General features: G+C 34.5%; 1 protein-coding gene and 1 long non-coding RNA gene across 3 annotated transcripts in view; one reads left to right on the forward strand and one right to left on the reverse strand.

The window, feature by feature from the left end:
* LOC118149687 (uncharacterized) overlaps positions 1–16,317 on the forward strand; it is a 325,586-nt gene that overhangs the window by 67,674 nt on the left and 241,595 nt on the right. The gene's annotated exons all lie outside the window — the stretch shown is intronic.
* The window catches only part of LOC128930322 (uncharacterized), an 85,204-nt gene continuing 68,933 nt past the window's right edge, over positions 47–16,317 (reverse strand). Inside the window, exons 2-3 of one of the 2 annotated variants that reach the window (XR_008478247.2) lie at positions 4,876–4,935; positions 47–804 (exon numbers count right to left, since the gene is read on the reverse strand). This is a non-coding gene — a long non-coding RNA (uncharacterized LOC128930322). Of the gene's footprint in view, positions 4,936–16,317 lie in introns of both variants that reach the window. The other variant, XR_013530128.1, reaches the window with a different exon arrangement.

The following is a 16,317-nucleotide window of genomic DNA, read 5'->3' on the forward strand; positions in this document are numbered from 1 at the left end:
AATACACAGACATGGGAAGCCCCATAGAATAAATTAAAAGAGATACTGAAAGTCAACAATAAAGTTTATTATTACACACCAAATGTTTTTCTATTCAACTTAATTATTTTTTATACATAAATGCATGAAAATGTGATCTTGAAAGAAGCGTTGCATTTTGGGAAATAATATTACACTTTTCTTTTGACCCGTACTGTATTATCTCTATCTCTGTAATCAGTATTTCTACCTCTTCTACTTGACCATTCATACTTCAGTGAGAAGATACTAAAGTCAGGCAAAAAAGAATTGTAGTCAGGAAGATTTTTGTTAGATTGTTTTATCTATGTGAATTTATCTCTTCTCTAAAAGCCTTCTACAGATTTTCTTGATTTACTACTTTTCCACTTTCTTTTTTTGTCCAGAGCTCGTGGGGAGTATGAAAATCAAGGGGCCTTGATTAATCTACAAACAGGATCACACATTAGTAGATATCTGCAAGTTAATGGTAATATTTTTAGAAGAATATAATCAAGTTCTTAATACAGTATAATGAATTAAATAATAAAAATAGATATGTGCGTTAATGCAGTATTCTAAAGGCTAATGGTCTAAATCATCTTTAATAAATTTTAAACATATAATAAGAATCTCTAAAACATTAAACAAATATTAACATTATTACTTTCAGGTTGGTTTCCTTGGGACGGTCTGGCCTCTGAATTTTGGTGGGCTGGCTTGGGCTGTAGCTATACTTACACCTTTTATTTAATATCTTTATAACATCAGGACTTCTCAGAATGTAGGAGATAATGACAAGGAAGCCTGGGTAGAGAGTGAGATATTAATAGAGAGATGTTAGAAAAAGCAGTAATAATAGAACTCTATTTTGGAGATCATACGATAGAAAACAGCCAGCCGATGCAATAATGTGCACACGTACAAAAGGAAGGATGATGTGAATGTCTACCTTCGTAAATTAGGTCTCAGGCCCTTCAAGGCAATCCTATAATGCCCTATATAAAAAGTACTCCTTTTCTCTTGACCTTAAGAAGCATTATGTATCTTAATTCAGACAGAAAAATTAACATATTTTCTAATGTCATAAAAAATGCTAAAGGCGGAAATCAAATTATTAAATAAAGTTGATCTCAGTGCTGTTATACTGTTTATTCTCATTAGCTGAATGAGACCTTTCCTAACATTAGCAAAGTGATTTATTTTGGAATCCATGTAAATGGTCTGTTTTTTACCTTTAAAGTTTATACTTTTTCTGCATATATGTGCAGAGCTGCAACTTACGATAAAAATTAGTTGGTACAGATATTACTAAAAATTGTTATTGAAATATGTTAACAAGGAAATTGGTTAAATATTGAACATTTCTAACAATGCTTATAATTTTATCACAGTGAAACATATGAAAAGACTGATTAGTTCAAAGCTTGGCTGTGCGACTTGATAGGTTTGAGTTTGGATCAGTCACTTTCTCAGTCTTTTTTCTTTTCACCTATAAAATGGAAATAGTGTTTCTTCCCCTGCTCAAATGATAATTATTGTAGAAATCAAGATAAGGCAGGTTGAAGGTAAAATCAAGATAAGGAGTAGTATATTAATATAGATAAAGCTCCATATGTACACATACATATTTTTACATAATGACCATGATTATATATGAAAAATATGTATGATATATACACTTATACTTCCATATCATGGGTTCCACATTCATGGATTCAACCAACTGGAGTTTTAATAGTTGTAATATATTCAGAATAAAATGGATGATTGTGTCTGTATTAAACATGTACAGATCTTTTTTATGTCATTACTATCTAAACAATATAGCATAATAATTATCTATATAGCATTTACATTGTGTTATCAGTAATCTAGAGATGATATAAAGTACATGAGAGGATGTGTGTAGATTATATGCAAATACTACACCATTTTATAGAAGGAACTTGAAGATCCATGGACTTTGGTATTTGCAGGGGGTCCTGGAACCAGTTCCCCTAGGATTCTGAGGGATGACTGTATGTGTGTGTGTATACAGTAATCCCTCAGTATCCAGTCTGTATATTGTATATATATAGTTATTTGTTACATGAAAATATCATGCTACGATATTATTTTTCATTATGATTTCAAATGCACAAAAGTATCCAGTTGTGATTTTTTCCTTTCCATTGCTGAGAATCGTCTGTTGAATGAAGATATAAATGTATTTTCAGTCAATAGGAGGATTCATTGGGTCCCACAATTATGGGCGAGTCATGGATTTTAGGGGAAAATAAGAATTTCAATAGTTTTCATTCATTCAAGAGAATGGAGTTAAAGTTTTTAGACTAGGAACATAGGAAAGAAATAATCTTATTTAGAAGAACGCTGAAAGAACTATAAAGAGATTTCCTGAATATTTCATTTAGATACTTTAGCTTGCATTTTGACTTTTGGATAATAGAGCTTACTATCTCAGTAGCACAATAAAGTGAAACTGTTTAATGTTGCTCATTTTTTATGGAACCCACATGCCTCCACAGAAGTATGTTAAAATAAAGACGATATTGCATCTCTGACTAAGAGTGAGGATAATGTAATTCATCACAGATAAAATATGTAGACTCTTAAAAGCAAGTCTGGGCTAAGCTTAAAACTTAAATTATTTAACTCAACAATGGAAACAATTTTTAGAATTTTATTGTTAACCCTGAGAAAACCCTCCCAACCTTTGTTTGTTCCTCCCTTCCTCTCTCCCCTCTCTCCACAGGCCCTCTAAATTACAAATGATAGAACATGTTTGAATAATTTGCTGTTAGTAAACTGACAAGCAACTTTCCTTGGCTATAGTTTCAGCCAGGAGTAATGTGTAACAGCCAAAATATGTTAAAGCTTCCAAACAGAGCTCTAACCAGAAATGTGGTCAGCCAAAAATAGGAGTAAGTGACTAGTGATAACAACGAGTACTTGTTCAGTTCCCATATTTTAAGAATCATAAACTAAGAACTTTTGATGTAAATTTAGAACACCCAGACATAAGGTGTTTTACATTTTATACTTAGTTCATAAATAGATGATTTTACCAAAAGCATCACATTTTTTTATTCTTAAGGTATACTCTCATAGTGGTTCTTCCTCATTGTGGAATAGTAGAGGCTTATAGGACTCCCCCTGCCCACACACAAATTAACTTAGGACAGGTATGTACAAGTCAGTAAGGAAGGCCCGAAATAATCCTTTACAGATTTCATCATTAGTATTAATTAGCACTTTATAGTGACTTCTGTGTGAATGAGTTAGAAAGCATGTTCCAAAGAGTAAGACAAATATGTTCCATGAACTAGAAATTTACAACTTCGAAGGTTATTTATTTAAGTAAGATAACTTTCCTTTGTTTACTATCTTTAACTTGAATTCATATTTTTCTAGCCATAGGGTTTTGTGTGTGTGTGTGTGTGTGTGTGGTGTCTAAAATAATAGGATGTATCATGGACTGAAAGAAAGGCAAATACTTATTTTATTGGTAGGTGAACCATCTACTTTATGAGTGATTAACTGAGATGGTAGTAAGATAGTAATTATAAGTCTGGCTTGAAATTTAAATTATTTGATCTTTATTATACTAGACCATATACCTGGTAATAATTAAGGGGGTTTTGTGGCTATTGTGTCTGAAATGTTTGCTGACTTATATGTGATCTCTTGTCATTTGAGAGCGGATTTGGGATGACCTACTTCAATATAATTCCTATTAGTAATTCCATTGAAGTGTTAAATGATAAATGCTTTAAAATTTTTTCCTTGGGTAAACCTAACTTAACCATATTATGAAAATAGAAATAGCTCTCTAAGGAGGCACAGTGTGTGTGCGTGCGTGCGTGAGTACACGCATGCGCATGTGTGTTAACATCTAGTCTTTATCAAGAGTGGATACTTTGGGCTTCCTTTTGTCTCACATAATGTTAGTTAAAGCTGCAGTTGACATTTTCCTGCATAATGCAAGGATTTATGAGAATACCTTTTCATTTCAGGGCATGTATATAAGATTTAAATATAATCACAAGACTTAAAAGAAATGATCCAGTTTCTTTCTCTAAAGCAGAATGACAACACTACTTTATCCCACCACAAAGTATGATGAGGGTGACATGTTCCAATTGTGATAAATCTTGTCAGAAATAAAATAGCTTGTCTCAACTTTAAGTGTTTTTACACCTATGGTTTCAGGATGGAATTATCTGCAAATATTTTAAGTGATCGACTAACAGTTGTTCTCCATTTAAAGCAAAGATAACTGTTTATTTTAGCTAATTACAAACCACCAAAGCTAAGGATATTTTGTAGATTATTATAGCTGAGAAGGGATATAAAAACAGAACACCAAAAAAGTTGCATAAAGGAAATGGATTCTTATCATCATTATAAACAAGTGTTTGTTACTGACTGCCTTCCCTGCTCTTTTTCTCCTCGACATCTCCCTGTACATCTTTCCATTTCATGGGAAACCATGAACATTTTTATTATTTTTTTAATCTAATCAAGCTCCATTCTCTCTTAGGTGGACAATGAGGAGACAACTTAGTTGGACTAATGTAGTGTTACATGGTGGAGATTCTTTATCCTGCCTATTGAGGGTCTGCTTTTTTTTTTTTTTTTTTTTTCGAGATGGAGTTTCGCTCTTGTTACCCAGGCTGGAGTGCAATGGCGCGATCTCGGCTCACTGCAACCTCCGCCTCCTGGGTTCGGGCAATTCTCCTGCCTCAGCCTCCTGAGTAGCTGGGATTACAGGCATGTGCCACCATGCCCAGCTACTTTTTTGTATTTTTAGTAGAGACGGAGTTTCACCGTGTTGACCAGTATGGTCTCGATCTCTTGACCTCGTGATCCACCCACCTTGGCCTCCCAAAGTGCTGGGATTACAGGCTTGAGCCACCGCGTCCGGCCGAAGGTCTGCTTTAAAAAAAAAAAAAAAAAAAAAAAAACTCTTTTAGCAGGGAAAGAATTAATTCATAATTTACCTTAATTTTCACAAAGAAAGGTAGAAGTTTTTTAAAAAAAATAAACCATGATATTTTCAACAGCTTAAGTTAGGTGATTTACTTTTCTCTATCATGGTAACCTGGATTCTTCCATCTTTTGAAATGGAAACTGTCCTAACCTCCTAACCTCAACATCACTGTGAGTAAAACTCTTTCTAATTATATGACTGTGTAGTATGCACATTAGCATTGCTAATCAGCTTACTGCAGTGGATTTGTATCTTCACTACTAATGTTCATAGGATGTCCATTGACATAATTGCAGGTCTGTATCAGTGCTTAGATGCTACTGTATTTAAAACTACAGATTGGAATTTATTAGTGCATACCACAGTATATGGAAAAATGTTAAACCCTCTATAATTGTATGTCACTAACTTGAGTTTACATAGTTTTATTTATCCGAAATCTTTATGTTACCTAATGCTGTAATACACTGGATTAAAATAAAAAGCTTAAAAATAAAAAGACTCTATCTCACTTGTTTTTGCTGCATTTTTTTCTTCTGTGATTGAAAGGCAATCATTTCTTCTGAGGGAGGGTTTTTTAATCTATGTCAAAGAGTAGCCAATGATTTCTGAAAATCACTTTCAAAAGGCCTGTGTGAGATTACCATGATTGTCACAAATTAATATTTATTAAATGTCCATTGGGTTCTTGACATCATACTCGGGTTTGCAGCAATTTCACTGAAGATATATGATAGTGTTGAGGTGTAAAGGAGAGAAGGTTTCTGTGAATTTTATACATATATAAGTATGAAGAAAAGTATAATTAGATGGTGTGTATATGTTTTAGTAAATATATGGTGTGTTTCTAATGTTTGTGAAGATGGCAGAAATATGTAAGAAGTAGCAATTTCTATTTTATTATTTAGGATTTTAAAATAGTTATGATATTTATAAATATTATTCTGATATTCTAATATTTCCATCTGGAAACTAAAACAAATTTTTATGTGAATCTTCCTCAGATTTATAACTTATCAAGAATAAAGCAGAATATAATAGCAGTCAATGATTAAGTGCTACTCACACTTGACACCACCTTATTTAGTGGAAATCCAATTGAATATAACTATTGAAAGAAAAGAGTTTAAGATGATAAAAATGATCAAAATAAGGTTTTTGCAAGCCCATTGGCAGTAAAATGACATAGCAAGAGTTTCTTGGTAAAAAGAGGACCAACAGATCCATGAAGGTCAAATAGAAGGAAAGAAACTGAATGCAGGATTACCATGACTAGTATAATAGTTAATGTGAGAAAATTATGTTAGTCTTGAATGAAGTCCATAAAATATGTAATTCACAAATTTATAATGAATAATTTGGGAAATCAAAGTTAGAGGAAAAGAATTAATGAAGGAAATGAATGCTGATAAAGAATAGTAATTTGTTCATTCAACCAGCCATGCATCACATTTATGATATACTGCTGCTTACTAGATGCTGTGCCACAGGCAATGTGAAGAATAAAAGGATTTAATAGAGAATTCCTGGACAGGCAACTTAATAGTAACTTGAAAACTCTCGTACTACTACATATTTAGAAATGCCATAAAATGCAACAAAATCATTTTGGTTGCATAGCTGTTCTTACAAGAAAGTAAGGAAAATTCTAGGTCTGTAGTTGAGGCAGCAATTAATAGCCTGCAAACCATAAAAAGTCCAGGTCCAGACAGGTTTACAGCCAAATTCTACCAGATGTACAAAGAGGAGCTGGTACCATTTCTTCTGAAACTATTCCAAACAATATAAAAAGAGGGAATTCTCCCTAAATCATTTTATGAGACCAACATCATCCATAACAAAACCTGGCAGGAACACAACTAAAAAGGAAAACTTCAGGCCAGTATCCATGATGAACATCGATGCAAAAATATTTAATAAAATGCTGGCAAACCGAATGCAACAACACATCAAAAAGCTTATCCATCACTATCAAGTAGCCTTCATCCCATGGATGCAAGGCTGATTCAACATATACAAATCTATAAATGTAATCTGTCACATAAACAGAACCAAAGACAAAACCACATGATCATCTCAACTGATGCAGAGAAGGCCTTCGACAAAAATCAACAGCCCTTTATGCCAAAGACCTTTAATAAACTAGGTGTCAATTGAATGTATCTCAAAATAATAAAAGCTGTTTACAACAGACCCGCAGCCAATATCATACTGAACAGGCAAAAACTGGAAGCATTCCCTTTGAAAACTGGCACTAGACAAGGATGCCCTTTCTCACCACCCCTATTCAATATAGTATTGGATATTCTAGCCAGAGCAATTAGGCAAGAAAAATAAATAAAGGGTATTCAGTTAGGAAAAGAGGAAATCAAATTGTCTCTATTTGCAGATGACATAATTTATATTTAGAAGACCCCATCATCATCTCCGCCCAAAATCTCCTTAAGCTGACAAAGCAACTTCAGCAAAGTCTTGGGATACAAAATCAGTGTGGAGAAATCACAAGCATTCCTATACACCAATAACAGACTTAAAGAGAGCCAAATCAAGAACAAACTGCCATTCGCAATTGCTACACAGAGAATAAAATACCTAGGAATACAACTAACAAAGGATGTGAAGAACTTTATCAAGGAGAACTACAAACCACTGCTCAAGAAAATAAGAGGGGACACAAACAGTTGGAAAAACATTCCATGCTCATAGTTAGGAAGAATCAGTATCATTAAAATGGCCATACTGCCCAAAGTAATTTATAGATTCAATGCTATCCCCATCAAGCTACCATTGACCTTCTCAGAACTGGAAAAAGCACCTTAAACTTTATATGGACCCAAAAAAGAGTCCACATAGCCAAGAGAATCCTAAGCAAAACAAACAAAGCTGGAGGCATCACACTACCTGACTTCAAACTATACTACAAGTCTCCTGTAATCAAAACAGCAAGGTACTGGAACCAAAATGGAGTTATAGACCAATGGAACAGAACAAAGGCCTTAGAAATAATGCCACACATCTACAACCATCTGATCTTCAACAAACCAGACAAAAACAAGCAATGGGGAAAGGATTCCCTGTTTAATGAATGGTGTTGGGAAAACTGGCTAGCCATGTGCAAGAAGCTGAAAGTGGACCACTTCCTTACAACTTGCACTAAAATTAACTCCAGATTGATTAAAGATTTACACATAAGACCTAACACCATAAAAACCCTATACGAAAATCTAGGCAAAACCATTCAGGACATAGGCATAGATAAGGACTTCATGACCAAAACACCAAAAGCAATGGCAACAAAAGCCAAATAGACAAATGGGAAGTAATTAAACTTAAGAGTTTCTGCATAGCAAAGGAAACACTTATTAGAGTGAACCGGCAACCAACAGAATGGGAAAAATTTTCGCAATCTACCCATCTGATAAAGGGCTAATATCCAGAATCTACAAAGAACTAAAGCAAATTTACAAGAAAAAACAAACAAACCCATTCAAATGTGGGCGAAGGACATGAACAGACACTTTTCAAAAGAAGACATACATGAGGCCAACAAACATATGAAAAAATGCTCATCGACACTGGTCATTAGAGAAATGCAAATCAAAACCACATTGAGATGCCATCTTATGCCAGTTAGAATGGCAATCATTAAAAAATCTGGAGACTATAATCCCAGCACTTTGGGAGGCTGAGGCGGGTGGATCACGAGGTCAAGAGATCGAGACCATCCAGGTCAACATGGTGAAACCCCGTCTCTAATAAGGATGCAAAAAATTAGCTGGGCATGGTGGCACGTGCCTGTAATCCCAGCTACTCAGGAGGCTGAGGCAAGAGAATTGCCTGAACCCAGGGTGCGGAGGTTGCGGTGAGCCGAGATTGTGCCATTGCACTCCAGCCTGGGCAACAAGAGCGAAACTCCGTCTCAAAAAAAAAATCTGGAGACAACAGATTCTGGAGAGGATGTGGAGAAATAGAAACACTTTTACCCTGTTGGTGGGAGTGTAAATTAGTTCAACCATTGTGGAAGACAGTGTGGTGATTCCTCAAGGATCTAGAAATAGAAATTCCATTTGATCCAGCAATCCCATTACTGGGCATTTACCCAAAGGATTATAAATTGTTCTATTATAAAGACACATGCACATGTATGTTTATTCAGCACTGTTTACAGTAGCAAAGACCTGAAACCAACCCAAATGCCATCAATGATAGACTAGACAAAGAAAATGTGGCTCATATACACCATGGAATTCTATGCAGCCATTAAAAAGGATCGGTTTGTTCTTTTCAGGGACATGGCTGAATCTGAAAACCATCATTCTCGGCAAAGTGACACAAGAACAGAAAACCAAACACCGCATATTCTCACTCCTAAGTGGGTGTTGAACAATGAGAATACATGGGCATAGGGAGGGAACATCACACACCAGGGTCTGTTGCAGGGTGGAGTGCTAGGGGAGGGACAGCAGGGGTGGGGAGGATGGGGATGGATAACACTGGGAGAAATGCATGGTGTAGGTGACGGGGGCATGGAGACAGCATACCACCATGGTATGTGTGTGTATATGCAACAATCCTGCGAGATCTACACAGGTACCCCAGAACTTAAAGTACAATTTTTTAAAAAGTAAGAAAAATTCTAAAACCTAAAAATATAGAGGGTTTAAAAAATAAACAGAGACATAGACGACAAGGAAGTTTTTTTTCTCAACCTTGGCTCAGTGTCTAAGTAGGGAAAATTTTAAAACCTTCCCCATGAATTTCTGATCATAATCATAGGCATACCCTTTTTAGGTTTAGGGTTTACATTTATACTCCTGCCTAATTCTATATGCTGGGAAATCAACCAACATATAGTTACTGAATGTTAATACTTCTGAGGTGCCTTACAGAAACTTAAGACAAAAGCCATTTTAGAAGGGTGCATTCTCAACCCAGGCTACACTGTATTCCCTCAAAAAATCCACTGCTTAGCATGGTATCACTTTCTAAAAGTTATTAAATATGCAGGGAAACAGCCAGTATGAACAAGAATCAGTAGAAAAAATACATGCCAGTATTATCCTTTATTAACTTCTGATAATTGAGCACATAATATAAATATTAAAATATAGACTACTTTTAAATAAAATGAATATTTAAGCAAAACATTCATAAAAGAAGAATATCTGAAAAATGAAAAATATGGTCAGTGAAGAGAGAATTAACAACCATAAGATAGATTTGAGGAAATGATCCTGAAGTGGTACAGAGTTATAGAAATAGAAAATATTATATGGAGTTCAACATACATCTATCAAGAGTTATAGATGAAGACCATGGAATAATGAAGGAGAGAGAATATTTAATTAAGAAGTGCTTGAGAGTATATCTAACAGTTTGTAGTACCTAAATTTCTGTATCAAGATACTGTTGAATTTTAAATACCTGGAATTGTTTCTCTTTTCCCAATTGATAGCTGATTGATACATAATTCTACCTAAGCTACTATTCAAGAATAAGGGCATAACAAAGATGTTTCTAGAACAAATAAGTGAAAGAGTCCACTTACTTATAGACTCTCTGTGAAAGAATTATTAAAGAATGTACTTAAAGTGATACAATGAGCCAAGAAAAATGAAGAGCATTATACTGAGCAAAAAATAAAAAACCAAAAAGCCAATCTCAAGAAGCTAAAGTATGATTCCATTTACATAGCATCCTCAAAATTACAAAATTGAAAGAGAGCATTAGTGGTTGCAGTGTTAAGGATGGTAGGTGGAAGTGGGGCAGAAAGGAGTACAGGGATGGTATAAAGGAACAGTATACAGAAGAACTTTGTGGTGACAGAACATTCTGTACCTTGATTGCAGGGGTGGTTATATGAGTCTACACTTGTGATAAAGTGACATAGAACTACACAAAAATGTCATACCAATGTCAGTTTCCTGGTTTTGGAATTTTACATAGCTATTTAAGAAGTAACCATTGGGGGAAACTGGATATTTGGACTTTTCTGTATTAATTTTGAAACTTCCTATGAATCGAATTAATGCATTTCAGGACATAGGCATGGGCAAAGACTTCATGACTAAAACACCAAAAGCAACAGCAACAAAAGCCAAAATAGACAAGTGGGATCTAATTCAACCATAAAGAGCTTTGCACAGCAAAAGAAACTATCATCAGAGTGAACAGGCAACCTACAGAATGGGAGAAAATCTTTGCAATCCCTCTAACTGACAAAGGGCTAATATCTAGAATCTATAAAGAACTTAAACAAATTTATAAGAAAAAAACCCAACAACTTCATCAAAAAGTGGACAAAGGATATGAACAGACACTTGTCAAAAGAAGACATTTATAAGACCAAGAAACATGAAAGAGCTCATCGTCACTGGTATTAGAGAAATGCAAATCAAAACCACATTGAGATACCATCTCACGCCAGTTAGAATGGCAATCATTAAAAAATCTGGAAACAATAGATGCTGGAGGGGATGTGGAGAAATACAAACACTTTTACACTGTTAGTGGGTGTGTAAATTAGTTCAGCCGTTGTGGAAGACAGTGTGGCGATTCCTCAAGGATCTAGAAATAGAAATTCCATTTAACCAGCAATCCCATTCCTGGGTATATATCCAAATGATTATAAAGAATTCTTTTATAAAGACACGTGCACACGTATGTTCATTGTGGCACTGTTCATAATAACAAAGACTTGGAACCAACCCAAATGCCCATTAATGATAGACTGAATAAAGAAAATGTGGCACATATACACCATGGAATACTATGCAGCCATTAAAAATGATGAGTTTGTGTCCTTTGCAGGAACATGGATGAAGCTGGAAACCATCATTCTCAGCAAACTAACAGAAGAACAGAAAACCAAACACTGCATGTTCTCACTTATAAGTGGGAGTTGAACAATGAGAACACATGGACACAGGGAGGGAACATCACACACCGGGGCCTTTTGAGGGGTGGGGATCTAGGGGAGGGATATCATTAGGAGAAATACCTAATTTAATGATGGGTTGATGGGTGTAGCATATCACCATGTTATGTGTATACCTATGGAATAAACCTGCATGTTCTGTACATGTACCCCATAACTTAGTATAATAAAAAAGAATAAATAAATAATTTAAAGGGCAAATAAAAGTGAAGCTAAAATACTGGACAAAAATACCATGTAGAATGGAGGAAGACTTTGCTTTAAGAGTCCGAAATTCCTTGTATTATTTGAAAGAAAGATAGAGGACTGACATTGGAATTTAAATCTGTTTTTAATGGTAAAAGCTTAAGCGTATCTATTAAAAAATAAAATTCCAGTGTGTAATTTTCAAACCAATATAAAGGGAAAATATCAAAATTAAGAACATTTAGAAGATTAATTTTATTTCTGGCAGTGTGGCTAAGTACTAACACCAACTTCCCAGTAAAATATTAAAAATAATGAATAAGACTTTAAAAAAAATTGTATTCCTGAGCTGGTTAGAAAATAAAGGAAATTCAAACCTAAAACTAAATGAAAGCAAGAACCTAAGTCAGGCAAGCAAAACACTGCAGTCAGCTTTCACCTTGAAGACATTTGCTAAATTGAGTTGAACTGTAAACTTTGGTTTTTGTGATTTTCCAGGGAATAAGAAAAAGGAGTTGAAATCCAGGAACTTCCCAAGTAAATGTCTTCTTAAAGCTGAGAACCCAAAGGGGTAGAATATCAGTGTAAGAGTGAACTAAAAGTAAACCCATCCTATACCCAATGTCCTCAAGGGACTAGAAGGAAAATGGCTGTTTAAATATAGTGTTCTACAGAGAGGTTGTGAGTATGTGGGTGAGGGAGGCTGCCGGGAGCAGGTATGGCCCCTGAAAATTCATAGCCACAACCAGGTATAACATGGGTCTGTACATGTTATACATACTACTTGTGGTCTGAAAATCCTCAAGCCAAGAAGTTTAAAGTAAATTTACTTAAAATGTTTTAAGAATAAAGGAGAAGTTTGAAAACAGCAGCAAATAGATTTGAAGAAAAACCAGTTTCTAGTAATTAAACTGCCATAGCTAAAACTTGAAGCTCCAAGAGCAGATTTAACTGAGGCAAGAAACAGCTATGGGAAACTATGTGAATAAAAAGATATATCCGAAGAAGTATGTAATGGAATGTTGTAACAAATACATGACAAATGTCAAAGTGGCATGGGACACGAAATGAAAAAATCTAAATTATGACTAATCAAACTTTAGGAGAAGAGACAAAAAATGGGGTAGGATAATGTCTGACAACTTTTCTGAAAGACACTAATCTACAGATTAAGGAATCCCAATTGAATCATAAGGAGAAATAAAGAAATTCACTGCCAGGAACATACCTGTGAAACCATAAAACAATAAAGTCAAGGAGAAGATTTTAAAAACAGCCAAGGGGAAAAAACAAATTATCATTTATAAAAACCAGCTGTTAGACTGGCAGCCAATTTCTTGACACAAACCGTAGAAGCCAGGAGACTATAGGATTATATGCTCAATGTACTGAGAAAAAACAACTGTCAACCAGAATTCATCAAAAGTATTTTATGAAAACAAGAAGAGAAAAAAGACATTTTTAGATATTAGAAATGGGGACAATGTGATACTAGCCAATCTTTGCTAAAGAAAATTTAACATATATATATACTTTAGGCAAAAGAGTAATTTCAAGTGGAAGATCTGAAATTTAAGAATGAATGAGACACAGACAAAATGATAAAATGGTATGTAAATCTACATGGAAATTGTGTAAACCGATACTAGTAAAATATTGTGTGGTTAAAAGCAAGTAGAGGCTGGGCGTGGTGGCTCGTGCCTATAATCACAGCACTTTGGGAGGCTGAGGTGGGCAAATCGCTTGAGGTCAGGAGTTCAAGACTAGCTTGACCAACATGGTGAAACACCATCTCTACTAAAAATACAAAAATTAGCCAGGCGTGGTGGTGCACACCTATAGTCCCAGCTACTTGGGGGGCTGAGGCAGGAGCATCACTTGAATTTGGTGGGGGCAGAGGTTGCGGTGAGCTGGGATCGCACCACTGCACTCCAGAGGGACATTGTGTCTCAAAAAAAAAAAAAAAGTAGAGCTAATGTTTATGAGAGCAGAAGCCTCTAATGAGGGTATAGAGTCAGTGATTGGAATTAAAAGTTAAGTGTTCTCTAATATTCAGGTAGGATTTGATAAATAGGTATTTATTATTGGGGCCATGATGAAGTAGATATGCTTGCAAAATTTTCTATGGAATTACTAATAGTAATCGCAGGGAAATAATTTTTTAAGTTTGAGGAACTATATAAATTTTACATAGACTTGAAGAGACAAACAATATTAAAGATAGACAGTCATCTAAGTATGAAAGTTTTTTTCACTGTAAAGATATTTCTAAATGCACATAATAAAAGGGGGTAAAATAAAGTAAAAATTGACAGAACTAAAAGGAGTCAAGTTTACCACCAACCTATTTGAAAAAGGTTAACATATCTCTCAGTTTTTACAAGATTCATCTAATATTAATAAATTGATTATTGTAATTAATCACACTATTAAAATCAAGAGAAAGGAATAGCTTACATATATTTCTTAGACGTTCTTTTTTATTCCCTCAATACTCAATATAAAAAAAATTTAAATTGATTATAACCTTCTCAAGTTAACAGAAGGCAGAAAAAGACAAGGACGTTCTAAGAAAGAGAAAAGTAAAATAGCAAGCAAAAATAAGATGATAGAAAAGCACCCAAGTACTAGTTTTCAAAAATGTAAAATACACTAATCTTATCAAACTAAAATCTTCTATTGTCAGATTTTTTTTTAATTTACCTAGATTTTACTTCTAACAGGCATGTGTGAAACATTAGGGCACAGAGATTAAAAGTTTAAAAAAAGAGGCAAACACTAATAAAAAAAAGCTAATATAATAATATAATTTACTTATGTTAGATTCAATATTCTTTGAGGCAAAAGCTTTATTAGAGGAAAACAATGCTACTACAAATTACAAAAATGAAAAACTCCAAAGACGATATGTAAGAAAGACTTAACAAAGCCAAAAATAGAATTAGAAGAGTAAAATGACAAGTCTGTAGCCATAATGAGAGATTGAATATCATTCCCTAACTACTCAAGCATACAAATTATTAGTAAGGCTAGAGAAGATCTAAAAAAAAAAAAAAAAAAAACAATATGATCTCAAGGATAGATGTAGTGCAGTTAATTGAATAGTTAATGAATATACTTTTCAAATAAATGTATAGTATTTGTAAGAACTTAACATATTAGGGCACTAAACAAGTCTTAATAAAAGTTTAAAAATAGGTTTGATACCTCTAAGCATAATACAACAAAATTAGAAATGAAAAATAAAAAGATGCTCAAAAGCACCCCTTAGCCTGGAAAAATTCAGAAACACACCTCTAAACTCATGAATCAAAAATAAAAATTATAATAGAACTTTGAGAATATTTAGAATGGTATAATATTAAAAATGTACTATTTTAAAAATTGGATAAAGCTAAGGAGGTAGAGTAAAATGTTTAGCTTAATGCTCAACTCAAGAAACAATAAGCCTAAAGAATGTCAGAAGAGGCAAATAGCAGAAATGGAAGAATTAAAAAACAAGATAGAATTTAAAAATTGTTCTTTGAAAAGACTAGTAGACAAATGAAGCAAAATTGATAAATGAATTATTTAAAAACATAATGAAATATCATTTACCTAGCTTTGTTCCTGTGAATACCTATTTTCTCCTTTCTCCTGGAGTTGCGAATGATAATGGCAGCTGACTTTTGGAATGTGAGTTATGTTTACCAGGCACTGTTGCTTGTGTTAAAAATGACACTTGATGAGTAAATTACTTTGGCCTGGGTGGGTTGTAAAGAAGGTAGTAACAGTGGTAGTAAATCTTAGTGTAGTGACTAGAAGCTATGCTTGTGGAATTATTACAGGATATATCAGTTACTTCTGCACCTACATAATGTGACCTTATTCTCTCACATCTGAGGTTAGCTGCTTGGTGGCTGTGTGGCATGTTATGATGACTACTACTTAAGAAGAATGTCTGATACTGCCTTGTCAGTATGCTGTGTATCCTGACCTGTATTCTGCTAAAAAAGAATTTATGGCCAGGCTTGGTGGCTCAGACCTGTAATCCCAGCACTTTGGGAGGCCGAGGCGGGTGGATCACAAGGTCAAGAGATCGGGACCATCTGGTTAACATGGTGAAACCCTGTCTCTACTAAAAATACAAAAAATTAGCTGGGCATGGTGGCACGTGCCTGTAATCCCAGCTACTCAGGAGGCTGAGGCAGGAGAATTGCCTGAA

The sequence above is a fragment of the Callithrix jacchus genome, chromosome 20 (genome assembly GCF_049354715.1).
Source record: "Callithrix jacchus isolate 240 chromosome 20, calJac240_pri, whole genome shotgun sequence".
NCBI classification, from domain to species: Eukaryota; Metazoa; Chordata; class Mammalia; order Primates; family Cebidae; genus Callithrix; species Callithrix jacchus.